The sequence below is a fragment of the Corvus kubaryi genome, unplaced genomic scaffold, assembly GCF_017639235.1.
Source record: "Corvus kubaryi isolate FWS band 111438036 unplaced genomic scaffold, C.kubaryi_AGA036_p1.0 133, whole genome shotgun sequence".
Classification (NCBI taxonomy): Eukaryota; Metazoa; Chordata; class Aves; order Passeriformes; family Corvidae; genus Corvus; species Corvus kubaryi.
In genome coordinates, this window is record NW_024580667.1 from 12973708 (window position 1) to 12999167 (window position 25460).

General features: G+C 44.5%; 1 long non-coding RNA gene across 1 annotated transcript in view; it reads left to right on the plus strand.

Moving 5' to 3' along the window:
- The first annotated feature begins 2687 nt into the window (after window positions 1-2687).
- Window positions 2688-25460, plus strand: part of LOC121668894 — a 28851-nt gene continuing 6078 nt past the window's right edge. The window contains exon 1 of the long non-coding RNA XR_006017577.1: window positions 2688-2905. This is a non-coding gene — a long non-coding RNA (uncharacterized LOC121668894). The remainder of the gene's footprint in view (window positions 2906-25460) is intronic.

Consider the following 25460-nt stretch of genomic DNA (forward strand, 5'->3'; position numbering starts at 1 on the left):
AAGGGTTGTGGGGGATCCTGGGTCCTGGATAACACTGGGTCCAGGAGTCTCCTGAATCACCTACAGCTTGTGCTGCTGCTATTTCAGCAGAACAAGAGCCTGTAAACACGCTGCCTTCTGTAGCTGAAGGAAGGCGGCTTTGTCAGTAGGCTCATCTTGATCAGGCTGCCTGTACTGTACATCAATCACAAGATTCTCTTTGTTGCCTTTGTTGACTTTGTACTCACAGGCTTTCTTTTTTCTGTTCTGATTGTGGTGGCACTTTTGCTGCAACTGGTCCTTTATTCTTTTCATCTTTTGGCTGGCTTTCCATGTGCAAAATCTCGTAACTCTTGTGCAGAGGGACCTGGGGGGATGAGGTGGGGGAAAAGGGGTATTGCTTTCTACCCCAAGCATGGACTACCCTCCCTTGCTCCTTTCTTTACAACTGCTACCTTCTTGCTGGGGAATGGATAGAGGCTCCCCTTTAATCTTGAATTATTTCTGGTGGCTGCTCCTGTCTCAGGGAGGTCAGACCTTGGCTCCACCAGTCTGTCTCTCCTTCTGACTCTCTAATACTCCTTAATATTTTTTTAATTTTAATGATTTTATTTAACAGTTGTTTCCCTTGCATGGTGCAAGAGATACTATTTTGAAGTGTCTAATTTTTATCAAAGGAGAAAGATCTATCTCCAAACTATTCATCACTTTCTGTAGCACTGTCTTCTGAGGAGTCAGCCCATTCCTCAGTCTCTGCTGAAGTGAAATGTAGTTTTGCAATACCAGCTGGAAAGGGCTTTCATTTTCAGACTCTACCCAGCATTTAAAATGCGAAGACATACAGATATTCTGGTTCTGTAGTAATGTGCACCATGCTCCTTTTTTTTCTTTCATGAGAACAATAATGGCTTTTTTACTGTAACTTACACATGTAGAGTTTTCTGCAAATATAGACTTACGCAGCTCAGCAAATTGTCTCCTGAACAAGCATGTTTTGCTGATGCAGGGTAGAGTCTTCTGCTTCCTTCGTTTGAGCTACACCATCACATGGTGATTCCCAGAAGTAGTTTTAGAAGAATTAGAGTTTTCAGTAGAATTTTACTGTATTGACTTTCTGTGGATTGGATGCATTCTCTAGACCAGCTGTATCCTGCTTTGTGTTTCTGCTTGCGGAGTGCTGCTTGATGCACTGATGTGAGCTGCTGATCTTGGAGTTTGATGCAGGAATTCTGCACTGGAGGCAGTAAAGGCTCCAAGTTCTTTGCATGATCCCATACTTGTATGTGTCCGCACAATTTCTGAGTTGTGTTACATGTTCTGGATTGTCAGTTGTCAGATCCATAGACAGAATCTTAGGAGGAATTATTGTATTCATTGAGCCACACCTTCATCCTGGAAAGGCTGGTAACCAAGGCCACTGAGTAAATCCAAGCTGTATTTCCCAAGATATGTACTACTTTTGCATGATGTAGTTTACTTTTGTAATAAATAAAATGGCTTACCCTTGGGTTCCATTTAATTTCATTATCAGTGGGTTTCACTCCATAAACTACAAATTCCTCAGCCCGAGGTGGCAGACACGTAAACCTTGCCAGTAGTTGAAGTTGCCGATTGCTACTAACTTTTGTTAGTAGCAACTTCTAGTAGTTAGTAGCTACCAACTTTTGTTTAGTAGATTTGTTCTGCCTTCATCTATGTATTTAATTGTGACCTTATAGGCAAAATTTTCTTCCTCATTTGGTGGAATTTCTACCACCTGAACCCTTTGAAAAAAGGGTTTCCTCACATAGTCAATAATACGCCGGCTTCTCCACACTATTGTTTATCTGTTACTCAACCAAAGTTGGTTGCATTTACAGTGTGGGGAGGTAGTACTGTTGCCTGAATCAAGAAAGAAAAACACTTTCCAGACAATATTAATATAGGTAATACAAAAAGCAGATCTTTAATGGAAGCTTCCAGGTGGCCCCATGACTATGGGCACAGGTGGAATCAGATTTGTACAATTTTTATAAGATAGATTAATTAGTATATCTAACAGATATTGTCCAATTAGAAGAGCAGTTGGCTAGGTAATTTTCCCACTGGGTTCTGCCCCACTGGAGCCCCCTCCTTCCCCCCGATCTTTTCGCCCTACATTTTATTATGTCTATGATGTATGGTGCAAAACAACGTGTCCTTGCTGGACTAAAAAGCAAGACTAAACAGAATCCTAATGTACTAGTTTGAAAACAAACCAGTGGGAGGCACCAAGTCAGAGTAACAATTTAATGGGGAAATCAAAGAAAAGGAAAAAAATAAAAGAAAACACTGGTTCAAACTGACAGTGTCAAGATAAACCTGACTCCCTGTTAGTCAGGGTGGTGGTAGCAGTCTGGTAGAATGGTGGCTGCAGTCCTCTGAAGTGGTGATCCTGTAGAAAAAAGGGTCTGCTGTTCCTTAGGTCCAGTGGTGGCTGTGTAGCTCCTGTCCTCTGGAAATCCAGTGGAAGGATTCTCTGGTGTTCAGCATTTCAAATTATATCCACGATGGGATGCTTGGTTCCTCCCTCTGGGTGAAGCATCTCACAATGGGGTAATGAGTCATGAGGCCAAGTGTTGATTAGGCTCATTAACAGAAGATAGTCCAGAGGGAGTTATCTCTGAGTCATGCGGCAGGACAATGATGGGCCATTAACAGAAAGATAGTCTGGGGGGAGGAGGCAACACACTACCCCACCTGATTTCAACAGCTCATGAGGATGGTAATAGAATACACTGCAACCCAGGACACCTAAGAATGTAGTAAAAGGGTTAGCTCCTTGTTCTAAAAAGTAGGAGAAAAGGGTAGGAAAAGTACTAGAAGCTATAACCGTGCATTAACAGTCTACAAAGCTACAACTATATGAAAAATGTATAGAAAGCAAAAAGTCTTAGGCATCAGTACAGTCACTTTCAGGTGTTTGTATACTTTCATCTGGTACATTCTGGGTCATGTTTACTTGTAAATTAATTTGATGATAGTCTGAACACACTGTTCTATTCTTGCAAATAGCAAATGTTTTAAGATAGGCACAGAGTGGTCTTGAAAGTTTCTCATCTTCTTCAGGTTCTAGCATCTTGGCAGTAAAATAGTGCAGTTCTTGTGGAATTTCAGCTTCTGTGTGCTTCAAATAGTGCAGAATCACAGGTGCATGATATGTAGTGTTCTGTTAGCAGAATGATACAGCCTTCATGTATTCCTCATCTACAGAAGAGTGACTGATTCTGCCTTTGTATATTCCTGATCTACAGAAGAATCCTTTATCATATTACAGAAGTTGTCAGTCATGCTGTGTAGACACTGACCAAAGAGTCTTGGAGAAGGAAATCTGGAACAGGTCACAAAAGTTGTATTTCTAATTCCCAGACACTGTAGGTAGTCATCTGTTAAAACTAACACAACTGGAGTGCCAGAATTCTATTTTGTTCTGCCAATTTTTAATTTGATACATGTTGGGGGTAAACAGCGACAGTCGCCCGAATGTGCATGGCCCTCCAAGAAGGCGAGAGGGGATGCCTGCCCAAGCACGATCGCCGCAGATAAGGAACACCCCCTTTGGTAACTGCCAGGGTGCTCCATCCAGGGTGGAGGCCATTTTAACGTGCACGATGCCTCTACACCACTGGGCGGCTTGGTATTTTTGATTGTGCTGGACAACAGAAATATAAGACTCTTTCCGAGTCTTGGGGTCGAACATAAAGTGAACACAGAACGGGGCGGATAAAGAACTAATAGTATCAAATCCAGCAGGCTCCTCGGGTAGCTTTGGGAGATTCCCAACCCAGTCCCACCAGAGGAGTAGGGGGTTCTTTACGGGGGTCTTTATGGTCCTGGCAATAAAGGACCGAGCTACCTGATGGGTCTGCTGGTTCCAATTTTCTTGGATGGAAAGCAAATGGGGAGGGTATTCAGAAACATTTATGGGAATCCCCACCAGGCAGGTCGACATTGGGTTATCTGCGGTTGCCATACTTAGGCAAATGTGGTCTTGCCTGAGGTCTTTGCCAGGAACGCCCAGACGTTGGTCTTCGGTTCCGGGATGATCCACGGCGACGCTGGGAAGGCCAGGACTAGCAGGATGAGTAGGTGGGGAAGGTCTTGCATCTTCTTTCTGGTTGGTGACTTCTAAACTAAAAACAGGATTAAAAATCATTGGCAAGGAAATCAAAACATAAACATGAAAACTCAGGGATAAATAAGGATTTAAGGAAGTCTTGGGGATGGTGATGCCGCTTCCTCCTCCCCGTGCATACGTCTACCTGGGGGTCTGGGGGTCTCACCGGATGCTTGGGGGTATAAGGTTTCACCCACTTTTGTGGGATCCACCTTACACCCAGGGGTGTGGATACGTAAGCGTATCCATGACCCCACGTGACTAGCTTTTGAGGTCCCTCAACCTTGCCACTCTGGATCCTTAATGAGGACCGGTGGATGTTCACGCAGAGGGTAGTTGCTGTGTGGGCCGAAGTGTCTTGCCACTGGTGGGTTCATGTTGCTGAAAGGGCAGTTTAAAAAGTTGATTACAAAAAGAGCTTTACTTAATCGGTCTTGTGGGGAAAGTTCTCTACTGCTTGCCCATTCGTGCTTCAGGGTGGTTTTGAGCGTTTGGTGAGCTCGCTCAATCACCGCTTGACCAGTCGGGGAGTAAGGGATGCCCTTCTTATGTCTTACTCCCCATTCGTCTAGGAACTCCTTGAAAGCCTCGGATCTATATGCGGGGGCCATTGTCTGTTTTGATTTCTTTGGGGACCCCCAAGACTGAAAACGCCTGGAGGAGGTGTTTCCTGGCATGTTCAGCCTTTTCCCCTGTGTGGGCAGAGGTGTAGACTGCTCCGGAAAAGGTATCTATGCTAACATGAACATACTTTAGTCGGCCGAATTCAGGAAAGTGCGTGACATCCGTCTGCCACACCTCACAGGTCGCCAACCCTCTGGGGTTCACCCCAGTGCCTAATGAGGGGAGGGCTGACCACTGGCAATGTGGGCACATATCCACGATGGCCTTCGCCTGACTCTGCGTCAGTTGGAACTGACGGACCAGCCCCAGCATGTTTTGATGGAACATTTGATGGCTCACAGTTTCGCCTGCTCGAAAACTTTCGGCATCCTGGCCATCTCTGCGGGGGCGGCGAGGGCATCCTCTCTTTCATTGCCCTCGGCTATCGGGCCTGGCAAATCTGTGTGCGACCTCACGTGCATCACAAAGAACGGGTGCTCTCAGTGGGAGAGAAGATATACTAACTTTGAGAGCAACCGGAAGAGATGTTTGTTTGAGATCTCTTTCAAAATAGCATTCTCTGCTCTTGCTACCACTCCTGCGACATAAGCCGAATCTGTTACCAGATTAAATGGTTCAGGGAACCTCTCAAAGGCTCTGATGACAGCGGCCAAGTCAGGAATTTGAGGGGAACCCTCAATGTAATCAATATCCGCCTCCCACTGCTGAGTTTGGGGGTCCTTCCAGGTCATGACTGACCTATGAGATGCCCCGGACGCATCCGTGAAAACTGTCACAGCCTCTAGAGGATGCCTGCTTCTAATATTTTTTGGGAACAGAACAAACTGTTTCTGGAATAATTTGTGAGCAGGAGCATGGACAGAAATTTGTCCTGTGTAGCTCTCAAAAGCTATTTGAAGGGTCTCATTCTCAGCTAATAGCTGCTCGAACATCTCTTTGGTCAGTTTGGCAGAGGACAATTTGTCCTGCTCCAAACGGACCGGCAAGTGGATGCACGAGAAGTCACACCCAGCCAATTCCCGAAGCCTCATCCGAGCCTTCCGGATCAACTGGGCCATCAGTTCCTGGGCCTTCGTGATGGTTTTGGACCTGGTATTGCTCAGAAACACCCACTCGATGATGAGGAGAGGGTCCTTCTGGCTCCGGTCCCACTGGAATATGAGCCCGTTGAGGTGGGGCAACTTTCCCATGACAATGAATTTGAAGGGCAGTTCCAATTTTCAACTATGTGCCTGCCTCTCACGCATCTTAACCTCTACCTTTTCCAAGGCAGCCCTTGCCTCTGGGGTCAAGGTCCTAGGAGAACTCAGCTCCTCCTTCCCTTTCAACAAATTGAAAAGGGGGGCTAGGTCTTCGGTGGTAATCCCTAGCCAGGGCCTGATCCATCCTAAAGTGCCACACAGTGAGTGGAGATCCGCCAATGTTTGGGGATCACTTTTAATGGCCAATTTTTGAGGAACAATGGTCCTCTTAGTGATCTCCAACCCCAAATATTTCCAAGGGGGCATCTTTTGAACTTCGTCTTCCTGGAGAGTGAATCCAGCTTATGTCAAAACATTGACGACTTGGTCAAGGGTGTCTCGAAGCACATGGTCATTTGGGGGCGCACACTAGCACATCATCCATATAATGTAGGATGATGGCTTCCCTCATGGTGGCACGGATCGGGGACAGCAATGAAGCGATGTACCACTGGCAGATGGTAGGGGAGTTCTTCATGCCCTGGGGAAGAACTCACCAGTGGTACTGCTTCATTGGGGTTTCTTGGTTGGTGGTGGGAACCAAGAAGGCAAACCGTGGAGCATCAGCAGGGTCCAGAGGAATTTTATAGAAACAATCTTTGATGTCAATAACAACCAAATTCCAGTTTTGGGGGAGCATTGCTGGGGAAGACATCCCTGGTTGAAGGGGCCCCATGTCCACAATGACTTCATTTATTTCCCGAAGGTCGTGGAGGAGTCTCCACTTGTCCTTCCCCAGCTTCTTGATGACAAAAACTGGAGAATTTCAAGGGCTAAAAGTTGGCTCGATGTTTTCAAGAGCCAATTGCTTTTCCACGAGGTCGGTGAGTGCCTTCAATTTCTTTCTTTCTAGCGGCCACTGATCCACCCATACCGGAGAATCAGTTGTCCAATCTAGTTTTTGAGTGGGGCGCTTCACAGTGGCCGCAATTAAAAATCCCAAGGGGTTTTCGGGATCTCTAATCTAATCCCCCATTGGGACATGGCGTCCCGTCCCCACAGGGGTGCCTGGTAATCAGTCACAAATGGGCGTAGAGTAGCCAATTTCCCATCTGGTCCCTCAGTTTGTACAATGCTCTTCGATATTTGTGCCAATTTTGTCCCTCCGATACCCTGGATTTTTCCTGCCACGGGTTGCAATTCCCAATGTGATGGCCATTCCCCGCAGGGAATGATCGTGACATCTGCCCCCATCTCCGGTGGGGTGCTATCCATAGATAGAATCATTGCCTTGCTGGACATTGCAGTAAATAAATGATGGGTTTGTTTTCTCCCACCACTTCTGCCCCGTAGACACCTGGTGTTTTGCTGTCTACTGGGATTCTTGCTGGAATGGGGATAGCCTGGGCGATGACTTGCCCCTTGGCCAAATAGAAGGGTGGGTTGATGCACCGTGCCACCAGCTGAAGTCGTGCCAGGTCATTCGTGAGAATGGCCGGGCACACTTCTAGCTCTTGGGGTGTGTGCTTAGTGTCTCCGATGGCCATGTACTTACAGCTTCCCCCTGAAGGCACCAATCCTCCTTCCAGTGTTTCCACTGCAACTACCGTCCACTGATCCGATCTTAACAAGTGGTCCATTGCCGTCCTCAGAGACAGTGGTGGTTGAGGGCGCCAAGTTTCGTCGGGGTTCTGCGCTGTAGGGGGAAACCCCATAGAATGGTCGAGTTTGGTAATTATGTCACGTCCGGTGAATGTTGTTTCCCCCCCTTTCCCCACAGGCCCTGCCTCATTTTTGTCCCCACGCGAGGCAGGACTGCATTGTGCGCCTAGGTTTTTTTGCGCAGCACCAGGCGCTGGTGGTGGTGGCGCTCTTCCCCCCCTTTCCCTTGCTGCATCTGCCGTTCTTTTGGGGCAGATTCTTGCAAGGTGCCCCACCCCCTGGCAATAAAAACATGTAATTTCCCCCCTAGGTCTTTGTGATGGTTTCATTGGAGCTTGAGTTTGTGGGTGGACCGCCATGGCCATCGGTGGAATGGGCCGTCGAGGTGGTGGTCTAATGTCCATTGTGGAGGTCTTCTTCATGCAGGCCTCCACGAGCGCAGGGAGCGTTAGCTCTGGGTATACTGGCAGCCCAGCGATCACCCTCTTGCACGACTCATTGGCGTTCTCTTTGGCCACCTCGAGGATGATCGTCGGGTGCATATTTTGATTTTCCACTTGTCGCTCTACCTGTGCCCTTATCTGATCCACAAACTCAATAAAAGACTGGTTAGGGGCTTGTTTGATGGTTAAATAACTTTTGGGGGCTTCTGGGATAGGTGCGGGAAGGGAAAGGAAAGCCTTCTCTGCTGCCGCCATGACCCTTGCGAGAACAGCCTTAGGTAAAATACGGGCTTGTTCTCCGGGTTCTTTCCAGTTCCCCTCGCCGCACAGGTGGTCGAATGTTAGAACCGATTGGTTGGCATCAACAGCTGTATCTCTGCATCTGCAAAGCTCAATGAGGAGTGGCTGTAAGGACCGTTTCCATGTCTGCTTCCACAACAGGTATCGGTCGGGGTTAACAGACACGTAAACAAGTCCTTAATGTCCCAAGGGACAAGCTCATTTGATGTGGCCTTAAGAAGGCCTTTAAAATACTCGCTTTTTCGGCCAAACTCCCTTTGGGCTTTGCAGAGCTCCTTTTTATTCTGGTAGGAGAAAGGGTTCCATCCTCAGAGGGCTCCTCCTACCCCACCATAGGCGAGAGGTGCGGCATGGTAGACCGGCCTCAGTTCCGGGTTCTGGGCCCCAGGCCCCTCACATCTGGCTCCGATGTCGTGGGAACCGGATGTTAGAGCGTGGGAACTGGAAGTCGTAAGTGGGGAGGCGGGGTCAACAGAGAAGTGGGAGGGAACAGGGGCAGGGCCGGCTTCCGCCCCGGAAAAGGCAGACCGGTCCTGAAGCACCTCCCACGAGGGAGGAGGAAGGGACTTGGGGTCTTGGGAAAAGGGGTGTGGTGAGGGGCAAGGAGGAAGTTCGGGCAGAGGAAGGGAAGAGAAGGAGTCTAAGGGAAAGGGATTATGGGAAGAAGAAACACAAAGGGGGGGTCCGACCACGTGGTCCCCTCCATCTTGAGCTCCCTGGGAGCCATTTTGAGGGTTTGGGAGGGATAGGAGTGAGGGGCTAGGAGATGGATAGGGTGATGGTAATGGGGTTTGGGAACAATGGGAAGGATGAGGGGAAGGATAGGGAAATGCTCAGGAGAACCAGGGAGATCGGGAAGGACATGGTGATGGACAAGGAGAACAACTGCAATCAGGGGTGGATGGGTCTGAACTGGGGATATTAAACCTAACAACTTTGGGAGATGGAACTAGGGTAGAGGGTTTAAGGATAGAAGTCTTGGCCGGCGGGCCCTACCGACCAAGACCAGGGAACTGGGGGGTTCGCAAGGAGCCAGGGAGACTAGCACCACTGCGGCTACCCTGCGTTACATGGGTTGCTCCTCGGGAACCACCCAGCGAGGGATTAGGGGAAGGGGTAGAGGTATGAGGAAGAACAGGGGAAGAACTGGGGGGCTCTCTTTCCGTTCCCAACCTCTCTCTAACCGTTAGCTGAATTAAAACATACAACGGGGTAAATTTGGATGCCTGGGTGTCCCCCTCATTCATCTTTTGAGTGAGAGTCGCTCCCACAACATTCCAGAAGGGGAGTGAGGTCACATCTCCTGGGGACACTCGCGGGAAATGGAAAAAGAGTCATCGAACAAACTGTTTCAACAAACCCTTTTAAAACTTTTTCCCCCCTCTCTCCAGGAGTCCCACAACTGGGAAATAAAATCCTCGCTGCTGTGCTAACAAACGTGCGCCCATATTTTAAAAAACCTGAGAAACACAAAACTGATAAACTGGGGGCCAAACACTCTCAAAAAATAAAACTGTGAGCGCAGCACTTACCCCTGCCAGTAAAACGAAAACTTAGAAGCATGTAAAAGGAAGGGTCCGGGAGCACTCAGGGGTTCACACACGTACACTCACCCCTCCACACAAGGGGGACACCCCTCAACACACAAACTACGGCCCCACTCTGATCCCCTGGCCAACGGGGATACTCACCACTTGCTCCGCTGGACAAAGATGCTGTAGGCAGGGTCCCTCTCCCTGGACACGATCCCTCCGGCGCTGAGGGACTACCATGTCCGTCCCCGGGAGTGCCACCTGACAGAAATGGGTCTGCTCCCACTGGGGTGCTGACATGCCAGTGGATCTCCGAAAACGATCCTTTCCATGGGGTCTTGGACCCTCAGGGATGTTGTAAATGAGACTGAGACTTTTAAAGGAAAAGTCAACTCGTTTATTTGTTAACTGCTGAGAGCGGGAACCCAGGATAAGCCCAGGCTCTGCGCGACAAGCCAGAATAAAACAATATTCCAACAAGACAGTGAGACCCACTGGGTGCTCCCTTGGACCCCAAGTTCCGCGGGAGGACCCCTCCCCTGGGGGCAGGTAGCTTTTTAAAGTGTCTGGTGCCACCGGACTGGTGCATTTCTCAATCCTCGTGCTGATTGGCCCCTTTCTTGTTCACTGGTTGGTCTATACCTCTGTGCATTCCTCACCAATCATTTTCAAATAAGTCCACTTCATTGGTTGGCTCGTTCTCCAATCACAGTCTAGGGCGTCGTCCTCATCCCTTGTACCCTACGAAGCAATGTGCTAGAAAGTTCCTTCTGTTAAACCCATTGGGTCCTTGTTATATCCCCATCCAGTGGTTACATTCCAGCATTACACCCGTACAGTCTCGCAACTTCCCTTCAATTAACATGTCCATCTATTCCACCCTCAACTCCCTTCTTTTATATCTCATTTAAACAGTAATAACCAACACCCTGAAACCGATTCATTTATTACAACTCCCCTCTCTAAAGCTTTGATCGGGCTCTGGCCCGCATCAATTATTCAAAATTTCAATTGTGTCTTCATAAACTTGATATATTTTTTGTAGTTTTTGGTACTTCTCGTAAGTTTCCTTCGCTGTTTTTGGGGTTTCCTCTTGCTTTTCTGCTCTCATCATCCTGATCCTTTCAATCTTCTCATCACTTAACTTTTCAATGCAATTTTGCACAATACTCGTTGTGAGGAACGAGACAACTCTTAGAAAAATTAAGATAATTTATTAAAACAGAAAAATTGAAAAATTATAAAAATCAGGAAAATACCAAAATTTGGGATCCTAGTGGCTCAAGAGGTATTTCCGGGAACGCAGGGATTAGAGATCTTTGGGCTTAGACAGCACTGGACCTCCGGTGGAAAACTTGCAGTGCTGGGCTGACTTTTAGCTAACCCAAAAGTCAGAGAAAAATTATTGAAGGCTCCTAAATAGGAGTAAGGCTTAAGTGTCCAGCACTGGCACCCACTGCAGCTAAATCTGCAGTGGTCTGCCCCTGCTCTGAGGCTGACTTACTATTTTATAGTACCCTTGCTCCACCCCAGTCCGCCCACGGACCGCCCATGGCACACCCCTTTGGTCCTAAGTGATTGGTGCTTCCCTTTTGACAGATTATCTCTGTCTACCAATAGCTCGTCGTTGTCAGGGGGGTAGTAGCAGCTGGAGTAAGAGTGGTAACATGTCCTTATTAAGATTCAGGTTGCCATGGAGCTTACTTACAGACCAACGGCTAAAGGTCTAAAACTGGCTGTTGGCTGTTAGAAACTGGGGTTTGGAGCTGGTTCTGAGCAAAGTAGAAACCCTTAAAATAAATATTAAAATACATCCAACACATCTTAAAACATTTGCAAAAGTATACAGAGAACATGAGAAAAACAACTTTTTTTAAAGTTGGAAAGGGAATTTTAACTGGGACACTTTTAACTAGGGGATTTTAACTGGAACTGGTGCAGATAAACTGCTTTGAACAAGTGAAAACACTAATAGCAGAACTTGATATTTGTACCTGGACTGATGGGTGAACATTAACACTCAATTAAAGTTGTGTAACCCAAAATTAACTAATCAAAACACTTAACATGCAAAGACCAAGCTAATTAGGGAGTTCATGTATGACAAGTCCCCCCTTTTTCTCTTATGTTCACATCTTTGGTCTTTGCATTTAAGTGAAGGTGGGTAGCTCTTCAGGGATAGGTTCCAGTCCTTTAAAACGGTTCCATATTTGCTGGGCAATTTTTCTCTCCTTTCTGGTTTTCTTATTATTATCATTATCATTATTAATATACATAATCTTTTGAGCGGATGGTGGATGCTGCTGTTGTCCTTGGAGATCCTGGATCAATGGCATGCCTTGGACGACAGTGGTGATTAGGCGGATAAAGCAAGGGATTAGACACGGGAGAAAAATGAGTCCTGTGAGAGAAAGTCCAGCAATGATTAAAGCCTTTTTCCACCATTGTCCTTGGAATATATTTCCCCACCATTCGGAAGTGGTCAGGGACTGCCATTTCTGCACTGGAACATGGGCTAGTTTCCTGATATTTTGGGTGATTTTAGTGATAGCTTCTCCGTGATCATCAATGTGGATGCAGCAGTCTGAGGTGTTAAATTTGCCGCATACTCCACCTTCTTCGGCTAATAAATAGTCCAAGGCCAGTCTGTTTTGGTACACGGCTGCTCGAGTTTGCCCTTGCTGAGTGTTAAGCAGTTCAAGGGCAAGAGAGGTCTTATTAGTGATTACCTCAACTAATGCTTGCAGTCTGATGATCCGGTTTAGCATATAGATGGGAGTTTGGTACTCCCAGCTCCCATCCTGTGCCATGTGGCGGGTCCATAAGTCTCTAGGATCCTCTCGGCTGGCCATTCTTCCTCTCCCCATCTCTGGGTCCCTCCTATTACATGTCTCTTGGTGCGGGTAAGTTCGTCATAAAGGGGAATTCCAAGGTGGGCTCCTGCATTCTCAGCAAGCAGGAAGAAGTTTGGTTGAATGGCTCCAAGAGTGCAGCTCCCTTTCCAGCGGGGTGGTAAACTGGAGTAAGCTCGGTTACCACAGATCCAATAGAGATCCTGTGGTGCTTCCCAGAAGTGAGGCTGTATACTTGCTGCTGTGATCCAGTATTTGGAAATTTGTGGCAGGACAGAGTATGGGTTTCCCTGGTCCCAGCACTGCCAGAGTTTTTTAACAGAGTTCAAAACACAGTTTTTGTTTTTAATCTTTTCTGCAGACCAGAATACATCTGGTTCTTGGGGTATCCACCAGTGCCTTTGCCCATCAGTTACCAGGTACCTTTTGCATATTGTCTCACCAATTTCTTTTAAAAATTTTCTTCCTTTCCTCCAGATGCATTCTTCTCCAATAACAGTATTACTTAGCAGCCAAGTTTCATTGTCATGTCGGGTTGTGTGGGAAAGATTACTCAGTCGGAGTAAATCGGGGGGTCCAAGACTGACTCCCCGCCAAGGCCAACTTTCTGATTCTAAAGTTCCTCCACACACCCAGCAATTTGTCAAATTTAGTTGTTGTCCAATCCTTTCTGCCAGGTCAATAAATAAGTTTTTCCTTGACACCAAAGGATTGTTTTCTTTTTGTTTTTCCTTTTCTTCTATGACCACCTCCTGGATCAGGTCGGTGTCATAGGTCTTTCTTTTTAGCAAATCTTCTGTCCTGGTTATGTATCTAAAATTGAAACAAAGCCAATCATCTTGGGAGGGGCACTCTCCCTTCTGTTTCTGTTTTTGGGTGCCAATGTTTCTGCCAATCCAATACTTGTGACCTTTTTCTGAGCAGGTACTTAACTCTGTTATGTTGTAACAGGATGGATTAACGTAAGTATGTGCTCGGAAGAAGTGTCGAATTTGGAATGAGCTTCCTTCCGCCTGATACACAGTCTTGTAACATCTGTTACAGCGGCTGTCAGCTGCCTGAGTGAAGGGGAGCCAGAGGACCCAGAGACAGATGACATTTAATATCAGGGTATTGCTCACTTTCCCTTTTAGGCAGACCCAGGAGGAGTTGTTAGCATTTGGGCTGCCTCTGCTGGTGGGGCTTGTCATCTTTGCTCCTTTAGTCCTTCCTTTAGGCTTTCCACCTTCAGATGGTTCTTCAGCGATTTTAGGCTTCTGGAAACTCATGGTTAATTTAGGGTTGGCCTTGTTAAAGATTAAAGGTACCATGCCCGTAAATTTTGGAGCCCGATTGATCTGTTATTGAAAAAGGATGCTGGCTTCAAATGGAGCCTCTCTATACAGTTGATGTGACAATATGGTTATACAAATGCAGAGTCTGTAAAAGAGAATAACAAAGAACAGAATTAACAGCTTAATATTTTTAACTTGATTTAACAACTTGTATCTAACACTTATTAACAAAACTATAACTGGGAATAAACTATGCTTATTACGAGGTATAACTGGGAAGAACTGGGAATACAGGGTTTTATTAACTTGGACTGAGGATTGCTAAATGGAGTTTTCAAGTAGGATGTTTAGTTTGATGGTTTGTCAGGAGGTTCCTTTTCTTCGTCTGGTGGTGCTACTGGACCCTTCACTCTTTTGACGTGTGTCCAGCCCTTCTCAAATGTTCGGACCGCTGTTTCGGTGGTTAGCTGGACCTGGAATGGACCTTCCCAAGATGGCGTTAAAGATTTTTCTTTCCATGATTTTATTAACACCCAGTCACCTGGATTTATGTGATGTAAACTGAAATCAAGTGGGGGTGTTTGTGAAATAAGACCTCTTTCTCCTAGCAACTCCAGATTTTTTGCAATTCTCTGTACATACTGTCGGATGCTGGTGTTTCCACACTCTTTAACATTCACCTCTTGCGATGTAGCAAGGTAGGGCAATCCATATAGCATCTCATATGGGGAACAACCCAAGTCAGATCTTGGCTGAGTTCGGATTCTAAGAAGAGCGAGTGGAAGGCATTTTACCCAGGTCCATTTTGTTTCTAACATCAATTTTGTGAGGGTGTTCTTGAGCGTCTGGTTCATCCGTTCCACTCTCCCAGAGCTTTGTGGATGCCACGGGGTATGTAATTTCCAATTTATTCCTAATTGTTGAGCCAATTGTTGTATAATTTGGGAGGTAAAGTGGGTACCTCGGTCCGAATCTATACGGTGGACTATCCCTTAACGAGGGATAATTTGCTCGAGGATCACCTTACTCACTGTCTGGGCTGTTGCGTTGACAGTTGGAATAGCTTCCACCCAGTGAGTAAGGTGATCAACAATTACCAACAAGTATTTCCACCTCTGGACAGGAGGCATTTCTGTGAAGTCAATTTGAATATTTTGGAAAGGCCTGATCGCTAATTCAATTCCTCCGCCAGTGTTCTTTTTCATTACCTTTTTATTGACTTTTTGGCAGATTATACAGTCCCGTGTTATTTGAGTGGCAATTTCATGAACACCAATACATCCAGAAATTCTGAGGTAGTGGTCCGCCAGAGCCTTTGAACCCCAATGATTCGTTTGGTGAATATTTTGTAAAATTTCTCGTGTTAGATTTTTGTTTAGAAGTTGGCGCTTATCTGGTAAATACCAGCGGCCTTGAGAATCCTCATTGGCTCCAATTAAAACTAATTTTTGTTTTTCCTGATTAGTAAAAATGGGCGTGGGTAAAACGCTGGTTTGTGATGTAGTGTCAGTTGTGATGATGTTATTTGGAAGTTGTTTCACTTCCATCACTTTTACTTCCTCTTCCACTGCTGCTTCTTTTGCTGCCAAGTCTGCCAAGCTGTTCCCTCGAGCTTCTATGGTGGTACCCGATTGATGGCCTGGATTATGCACCACTGAGATCACCTGAGGCAGTTGCAGTGCTTTTAGAATTTTTAAAATCAATTCCTTATGCAATAAATCTTTCCCTTTGGTATTCAGGAATCCCCTTTCGGACCAGATTTTTCCAAAGGTGTGGACTACGCCGTAAGCGTATCTCGAGTCTGTGTAGATGGTCCCAATGCTTCCGGCTAGTCGGCGGAGTGCTTTTTCTAGGGCATAGAGCTCACGGACTTGAGCTGACCAGGTCGATGGTAATTTGCCCTTTTCTAATACGCACATCTGGTGTCCATCAACCACCGAATAGCCAGAGCATCGTTTTCCATCTACTACTCGAGACGACCCGTCAATGAAGAGGATTTCCCCTTCATTGAGGGGGCAGTCCACTAGGTCCTCTCTAACTTTCGTTTGGATGTCAATTATGTCGATGCAATTGTGTTCTAATTCATTTTCAGAAGGGGTCCCATAGAGAAATTGAGCCGGATTTTGGTGCGCACTTACCACTAGCCTCAGGTGGTCTGAGTGCATGAGAATGGTTTCGTATTTGACCATCCTCGGGTCGGTTAGCCACTCTGCAGCCCTGTGTGTTAATACAGTCTTTATTGAGTGTGGTGTATGTACCGTTAAGTTCCCGCCAAAAATGAGTTTTTGGCTCTCCGAAACCAGAGTGGGTGCTGCGGCGATGGACTGGATGCAGACTGGCCATCCTCTGGACACCGGATCTAGTAGTTTGGAAAGGAAGGCAACCGGCTTCCTGACTCCACCCCACTCTTGGGTCAAGATGCCATAGGCTATTCCTTTCTCCACGTTAACAAACAGATCGAAGGGCTTTTCCAGTGAAGGAAGGCTTAAAACGGGTGCTTTTGTTAGTTTTTCTTTCAAATCTTGTAATTTTTGTGTGTCTGAGTGATCCCAATTGAAAGGTTCCTCTTTCATTAATTTCTCGTATAAAAATTTGGCAGATTGTGAATACTGGTCGATCCACAGTCTGCAGTATCCAAATAGGCCTAATAATTGTCGAATTTCACGTTTTGAAGTTGGAGGTGGTAAATTTAGGATCCCTTCAATTCTTTCGGCACTGAGTTTTTTTGTGCCATAGCCAATTAAATGTCCCAAATACTTCACCTCCTGTAACACGAATTGCAATTTATGTTTTGATACCCTCAGCCCGTTCCTTCCTAGAAAATTCAGTAACTGTATGGTGGCAGTTCTTACCGTAGACTCCTGTTCCCCCAAGAGGAGCAGGTCGTCTACGTACTGAGTTACCTTAATCCCTTCGGGTGGAGAAAAGGAACTTAGCAAATCTTCTAGCGCTTGGCCGAAGAGTGTGGGTGCCTCGGTGTAACCTTGAGGCAGACGAGTCCAGCGCAGCTGCTGCTTCCGTCCAGTGTCTGGATCCTCCCAGGTGAATGCAAAGATGTCCCTGCAACGAGAATCTAGAGGACATGACCAGAAAGCATCCTTAAGGTCAATAACAGAGAACCAGGCATGGGTTGGGGGTACCCGACTCAGGAGTGTGTAAGGGTCCTGCACCAACGGATACCTGGTTTGAACTCTTTTATTGACCTCACACAGATCTTGTACCAGCCGGAATGACTTATCTGGTTTCTGGACAGCCAAAATTGGGGTATTATATGAAGATTTGCATATCTCGAGGATTCCATCCTGTAGTAAGTCCATGATGACCGGTTTCAGGCCCTTTCTTTTGTCCTTCGAGAGGGGATATTGTGGTATACGCACTGGACGGCTGTTTGGGAGCAACTCAATCATTAGTGGTGTTATGTCCAGTTTTCCCCGGTTGCCTGGTCTTGCCCACACTACCGGGTCAATGCGTTGCTCATCTGTTAAAGACAGAATGAATAGTTTAGTCGACATTTTTCTGCCTTGCGGTACCACTCCCACTCTCAGGGGTACTTGGAAATCACGTCCAAAGAGGTTGATTCCAGCTTCAGGTAAATACAGGACGTCCCCTGTATGGGTACGCCCCTGTATGAAAAGTGTCACATTTTTGATTATAGGAACTGCAAAGCTTTCGCCATTAGCACTGAAAATGTCTAGTGTATCTCGAGAGATACAACATTCTGGAGGTATTTCAGGTACACAGGTCTTTTCGGCACCTGTGTCCACTAAAAACTCCACTTGCTGTCTCTGGGGTCCAACTTCTAATTTTATCAAGGGCTCTTTAAGATGTTTTTGCCCCAGAGAATAGAGCCCCTGACTCCTTCATTTATTCAGAATTTGTTCCTCCATTTGGAGGACTCCTTGATCTCTCTGCTTTTTAAAACAGTGCCAGTGCCCGTGGCCTTCCTTATTACAATATGTGCAAATTAGTCTTTTGAGTCCCTGAACGTTTGAGGTAGATTGTAGGTTTGGTTGTATATGGCAAGTGGAAGTTTGTGGCTGTTGCTGGGGACAATGCTGTTGTGGGATACCCCCTTAGAAAGTTCTTTGAGTAGGAGGGTTGTGGATTGGAGCATTAGTACTGTTGTTCGTTATTCGGCTTTTAGCCTTCATCCTCTCTTCATCCCTCCTAACAAAGACCTTTTGGGCTTCCTCCAGTAATTCATCCAGTTCCCTCTCTGGCCATTTTTCCAATTTTTCCAGTTTTCTCCTGATGTCAGGCCAGGAGTGAAGCACAAAATGTACTTTTAGCATAGTTTTGCCTCCTTCACTGTCTAAATCAATGACAGAATAAAGTTGGATGTTATTCCTTAACCGAGCCATCCAAGCTGTTGGGGACTCATCCTTTTCCTGTTCCCCACAAAATGCCTTTTTCATATTATTAACTCGAGGAACAGCTTCTCTAATCCCTTTTATAGTTAAATTTCTGTAGTCTTTCATGGTAGTTTTTGTTCTCCAATTGGGCCCCGATTGGAATTATTTTCTCTGTCCCAAACTGTCACTGCTGCGGCTCTGATCAATTTTCGTTCTTCGATGGTAAATAGAGACTGTAAGATGGATTGTCTCTCTCCCCAGTTATAAATATTAGGGCTGAGGAATTGGTCAAATTGATCAGCTAACCTGATGGGGTCAGCCATTAGACTTTTCATCTCCTTTTAAAATTCTCGTACCTCAGATGAAGCCAATTTCTCCTTGTGCATTTCCCATGGGTACCTCTCTAAGAGGTAAAATTTTAGACTCATAGGGAGTGCCAAGGCAGGTGGGACAGTCGGGTGTTTTAAATGATTTCTTTCTAGTACAAGACGCTGGGCCCTCCTGACTAGAAGAAATCCTTTGTTCGGTTGTCTTTTTGTGAGAGCAGGAAGGAACAGAAATTTCTTTTTCACTTTCGTTTTCACTTTCTGAGTCCCTCTCGGTTGGGTGACTTGATAAAGGAAGGACCCTTTCTTTTTCAGTTTGGACCCTCCTTGCTGAAGGAGTTACTGGAGGAATGTAGTCTAGGGGGTCCCACTTTGGTTGATTTAATTTAGTTCTTTGTTTTTCTTTTTGTTTTGGTTCTTCTGCAATAGAAAAAATTTGGTTTGAATTTTTATTATGTCCAATTGAATTTGATTTTGTTTCTTCTTCCAAATCTCCTTTTTTGTCTTGTTCTTCATTTTGTTTTTGCCAATAATTTAACCAAATTTTAGCATAATCCAATTCGTCAGAATGTTTTGGAGCTCTGCAATGTACATAAGAATACAAAGCTTCGCAAAGCCACTTTTCAGAAGACCCATATTTGGGCCACTTAAGCCCATCTTTGTGAATCTTTTGTTTTGGCCACTTAAAAAGACAGCATCTAATCATTTGGCACTGGTCTTTTTCCTTAGTTAGAACACTTTCTTCCCACTTTGAGAGCATTTGTCCCAGTGGACTCTCTGGGAAGATTTTGTATTTCTTCACTGGGTCTTTTCTTTTGCTATTTGCTTGTCCCATTCTGTTACAGGGAAGCAAACAAGTAGCTCGTGCAGAAGAGGGTGGTTTTGGTTTGTTTTTATTTTTAATTTTTTTTAATTAAATAAACCAAAGTATTATATTGTATAAAACAACCAAAATACTGTATTATAAGATAATATTATGAAATAAATTAAAATTAATACACTATCACAATATAAAATTACAAAGGTAATAGACTTATAAGCATAAAATACAGTACAACTAATGTAGAGAAAGATAAATAGAGATAGTAGATGTATAAGGGAATTAATGATGGTGAATCTGTGGGAAAATTAAATATTCCGTCGGAAAACCAAGTATGTTGGATCCGTGGGAAAAACAAATATGGTGGACTAAAAGAAATTAAATTTTAATTATAATAAGAATAATTAATGTATATTTGAATTGTTTAAAATGTGTTTGAAATTTATATAGCTTTATATACTAGTTAAAACTTAAGAGACAACAGTTATCTTTATTATCAAAGGAGAGATAAATTTAAAATATTTATAATTAAATTAAAGGAGAAAGATTATAATGAATAATACGAACAGTAATCCAAAATACCAAAATGGTATCTTGTGATTAAAGCAAATAAAACAGATTACAATTATAATCCAATAAATTAAACAATCAGAACCAACAGAGAGTATAAAGGTGCTAGATAGCACTGACCACAGAAAGTCCAGCTAAAACAGGTTCACACATCCACTTAACACAAAGGGTGTAATTCAAATTAAAGGACACAAAATGGCGGCCATTCCCGCCGAAATTCGAAATTACAAAGTGGCGGCCATTCCCGCCAAAATTCGAAATTACAGAATGGCGGCCGTTCCCGCCTAAAGAAAGAGAAAGGAGGGGTTTAAAATGATGTTTCTCCTCGGTTCTAGACCCGAGGAGACTGAGACACTAATAAAATATAACTGGAGCTGCGCGCACCCCCAAAATGTGGAAACCTCCCCCAGAAAGGGTAACCACCACCCTCGATCCCCCTCTGTGTCTCTAGAAGGGTGATCCCTCGTGGTGCCCTTAAAACGAATCCCTTCAATCACACTCTCACACACACTGGGGACGGCCAACCCCACACTCAACTCTCACAAAGGGAATTCCACCCGGAGGTTCCCCAAAAACTAGTAGCCCTTAAAAAAGGGTAAGCCCTAACTAAATTCCCCTTTAAGAAGGGTTCAAGCCTTACCACAAGTCCCTTCCACCGGAGGTGTCCTTTCTCCACTGCAGTATCCTCGTGGAAGCCCGGTAAATCCAGGGAACAAAATCAAAAAAATTGCAAAAATTCAAAAATAATACAATTAACCAAAATCCCTGGATTTTAGGGCAAAAAGAAGGATCCCGGACGAGATCCCAAAAGAGTTGTGAGGAATGAGACAACTCTTAGAAAAATTAAAATAATTTATTAAAAGCAGAAAAATTGAAAAATTACAACAATCAGAAAAATATAAAAATTTGGGATCCTAATGGCTCAGGAGGTATGCCCCAGGAGCGCAGGGATTAGAGATCTTCAGGCTTAGACAGCACTGGACCTCTGGTGGAAGAACTTGCAGTGCTGGGCTGACTTTTAGCTAATCCAAAAGTCAAGAAAAATTATTATTAAAGGCTCCTAAATAGGAGTAAGGCTGTAGTACCCAGCACTGGCATCCACCACAGCTGATCTATAGTGGTCTGCGCTGCTCTGAAGCTTGCCTCGTTGTTTTATAGTGCCTTTGCTCCGCCCCAGTCCACCCACAGCCCGCCCACAGCCCGCCCACAGCACACCCGTTTGGTCCAAAGTGATTGGTACTTTCCCTTTGACAGATCATCTCTGTCTACCAATGGCTCGTCGTTGTCAGGGGGGTAGTAACAGCTGAAGCAAGGGTGGTAACATGTCCTCATTAAGATTCAGGTTGCCACAGGGCTTGCCTGCAGAATAACGGCTATGGGTCTAAAAATAGCTGTTGGCTGTTAGAAACTGGGGTTTTGGAGTTGGTCCTGGGTCTAAGGTGCAAAGTAGAAACCCTTAAAAAAATATTAAAATACATCTAATACATCTTAAAACATTTGTAAAAGTAGACAATGAACGTGGGAAAAATAACTCTTATAGTGTACAAGTAGCTTAAAGTTTGAAAAGGGATTTTTAACTGGGAAGCTCTTAACTGGGGAATTTTAACTGGAACTAGTGCAAATAAACTGCTTTGAACCATTTAGAACACTAATAACAGAACTTGATTTCTGTACCTGGGCTGATGGGTTAATTTTAACATTCAATTAAAACATATTTAACTCAAAATTAACTAATTAGAGCACTTAACATGCAAAGACCAAGCTAATTAGGGATTTTATGTATGACAAAAATCATCAACATACTGCAAAATCTGTACTTCTCCGATGGGTATGAACTGCTGCAATATTCCCTCCAAAGCCTGACCAAATAGATTTGGGAACTCAGTAAACCCTTGAGGTAGTCTAGTCCACTGCAATTGCTGTTTCCTTCCTGTATCTTCATCTTGCCATTCAAAGGCAAACCACCCTCGACTTTCCCTTCCCAGTGGGCAAGCCCAAAATGTATCTTTCAAATCAGTGACACTGAACCACTCATGTCTGGCTGGTACCTTACTTAACGAAGTGTATGGGTTAGTTACTACTGGATATCGTGCAATAGTTTGTTTACTCACTTCCCTTAAATCCTGCACCAATCTATACGTACCGTCTTGGTTTTTTACTGGTAATATTGGGGTATTATTTGGAGATATGCATGGTTCCAGAATTCCATCTTTGGTCAAGTCTTTAATCACCGGAGTCAGCCCCTGTTTTCCCTCTGCTGAAATTGGGTATTGTTTTACTCTTATTGGTGGTATCTTTGGTTTCATTCTAATCTCTATGGGGGAAATAGCTAACAGTCCATGACCCCCTCCTTCCAGCCATACTCTCGGGTCTATCGCCTCTTCATCTTCTTGCCTTAGTATCATTATCCTTGCTACCATGTGCCCTTCTTCTGGCACCACACCTATTCTTAATTGTACCTGTAAGTCTCGACCCAAGAGATTGCGCCCTAACTTAGGTATGTACAACAAGTTTACACATCTCTCTCTAGAATTTCCTTTTACTTGTACTTGTTCTATAATAAATACATCAAATGGGTCATTTTTAGCACCTTTTACTTTACATTTTTGATTACTCAATTTACACCCCACTGTAAGCTTTGAAACACATGACCTATCTGCTCCAGTGTCAAGTAAAAACTCACATTCTTTGCTCTGGGGACCAACTTCTGAATTTACCAGGGGCTCTGTCTGATGTCCGATCTCTTTCCCCAGAGCGTAGAGCCCCTGACACCCCAAATCATCTCCTTTTAAAATCCTCTCTAGCGTGTCCTGTTCTTTTGCGATTGCCTCATCCATTTGCCGCTTTTTGCAGAATCTTTGTGTATGACCCTTTTCTTTGCAATAGTAACAAACTTATCTCAACCCAGGGTGGTTTTCTCCACTTGTTTGGCCCCCCTTTTTCCTCCGCTTCTCCTTTTGACTCTTCCCTCCCAGCTCCTACTCTCTCTTTTGCTATGGCCACCATAATCTTTGCTTTTGTCTTAGTCTTTTCTTCCTCTCTCCTTAAATACACCTTTTGCGCCTCCCTCAACAGTTCATTAAGGCCCCTTTCCTGCCAATCATCCATCTTCTCTAATTTCCTCCGAATATCAGTCCACGCCCTGGTTACAAACTGTATCTTTACCAATATTTGTCCCTCTGGACTTTCTGGATCAACACTCGAATACAACTGAAAGTTTCTTTTTAACCTTTCCAACCATGCACTAGGTGTCTCATCCTTCTCCTGTTGGCTATCAAAAGCTAGCCTTGCATTACTTGTCCTAGGAACTGCTTCTCGTCTTCCCCTTACTATCAAAGACCTATAGTCTCTCATATTTCTTCTGCCCAGCTCCTCATTAGGATCCCAATCTGGTTGATTATTTGTCATCTTTTCCTCCCCTCGGGGACCAATCCTGTTTTCCCTTTCCCAGATTCTCATCCCTGCTGCACGTATTAATTGGATCTCTTCCAGGGAGAAAAGGATACCCAAAATAGAATTCAATTCCTCCCATGTATATATACTAGGTCCTAGAAATTGGTCCAACTGATTTGATATCCCTATAGGGTCTTCTAATAAACTCTTTATTTCTTTTTTAAAGTTCCTGACCTCAGAAGCTGTTAATGGTGCATTTACAAACCCAATTCCTCCCCTAGCACCCCCCATGGGTACCTCTCTCAGTGGCAACAACTTCTCCACTACTTCTTTCTTGGACTGACACCTTTTTGCTTGAGACCAAGTGTTATAATTGTGCTGACTTGAGCTCCCTTCTGATTTTTCCTGTTTCTCTGTTTCTGCATTCCTACAACAACAATGTCCATCAACTCCCTGAGAACCTTGGAGTCCATCCCCTCCCTGTTCAGTTCCTTTATTAGGAACCGGTTCCTCAGCAGGTGACTAAGACATCAAAGAGAAACTAAAGGGAACAGACTGAAATGTAGGAGGTGTAATAAGGGACATAGGGAGACTCTGAGATATAAAAGAGGGATCTGGAGAATAAGGCTGGACTACAAAAGGAGCGGGGAACGGTGTCGGGCAGACAATTGGGGTTTTGAGTTCTGGATTATTATATACAGCACGAGGCTGAGGTGTAGGTGGAGGTGCGGGCAGTGGTATTGGTTGACTAGAAGGGGGTACTGGAGGGGCAGGAGGGTGAACTATAGGTGGTGTTGGTGGAAAGGGAGGTGGGAGGTGATCTGAAGGATCCCATTCCCTCTTAGGATTTTCCTCTTTTTCTTTTTTTACCTCTTTTTCCATTTTGTACACTCTTATCTTTTTGTCCCAAATCTCATTTTCTAACCAGCAAGCTGCATATTGAACCTCCTCCTCAGCTTGGGACTCCTTTAGATTATTATATTTATTTAAAGCTACACATAACCATTTTTCTTTAAAGTCATACCAGGTCCAATAAACAGGTCCTTGAATCCTCTCCTTTGACCAAATCTCAACACTATACTTTATCATTTTTATTTTATCTAATTTCTTTAAATTATCATCAGTGTCCCAATGTTCCAGCATTTCCCCCAAGGGACTGTTGGGAGGAATGCCTTTTATCTTGTTCTTTTCCTTCTTTGACTTCCGGGAATTCTTCCCTGCACACTGACCCATGATTCAATAATAATTGGATTATAATTTAAATATTTAATGAGTTACCAAAATAATTCAAGTCTTATATTTAAATCAATTCCTTAATATGGAAACCTAATAAGACTCTTGGTCTAGAATGATAACCCAAAGTATCTCAGTAATGCGGGAGAGAAAAAGAATAAAAACTATGTGTGGGAACCTCGAAGAGATCGTGGGAACTAAAAAAAAAATGGCGGTCCGTGGGAAAATACCATGAGAATATAAACAAGCCTCAAAGGTTACTAGAAACTGGGTGGATCCTAAAGTTTTCCAGCCCCTCTCCTTCCGTAACTTCCAACACCACCCCTTTCCTGGAGCTGGGGGCGTTCCACAAATTTTAAGATGGCCCGCGTTAGCTGTAAGACACCTTTCACAGCCTTTCACCAAGCCCTGACCGCTCCAGTGGAGTTACCAACAACCTCCTCAACAACTCTGCGATTTAAAACCTTCTTATATTTGAAGAAATACATAAAATCCCAACACCATACTGGCAAGCTCACTCTTACACAAATACACAAACCTATCCACGTATAATACACTCCAAAATAAATAAAATCACCTACACAAACTAAATATTTTACATTCATACACTCTCTCCTTAATAGACGGCCTGAGGACTATTGGATGAACCTCACCTTAGGACCTTGCCTATCAAGCCTCCCGCAATCACGTGACCAAATCAATCTCTCCCCCCCCAAAAAAATTCATATATATATATCACTGATAAGTTATAAAAAAAGTATTTAGATAAAACAAATACTACTAA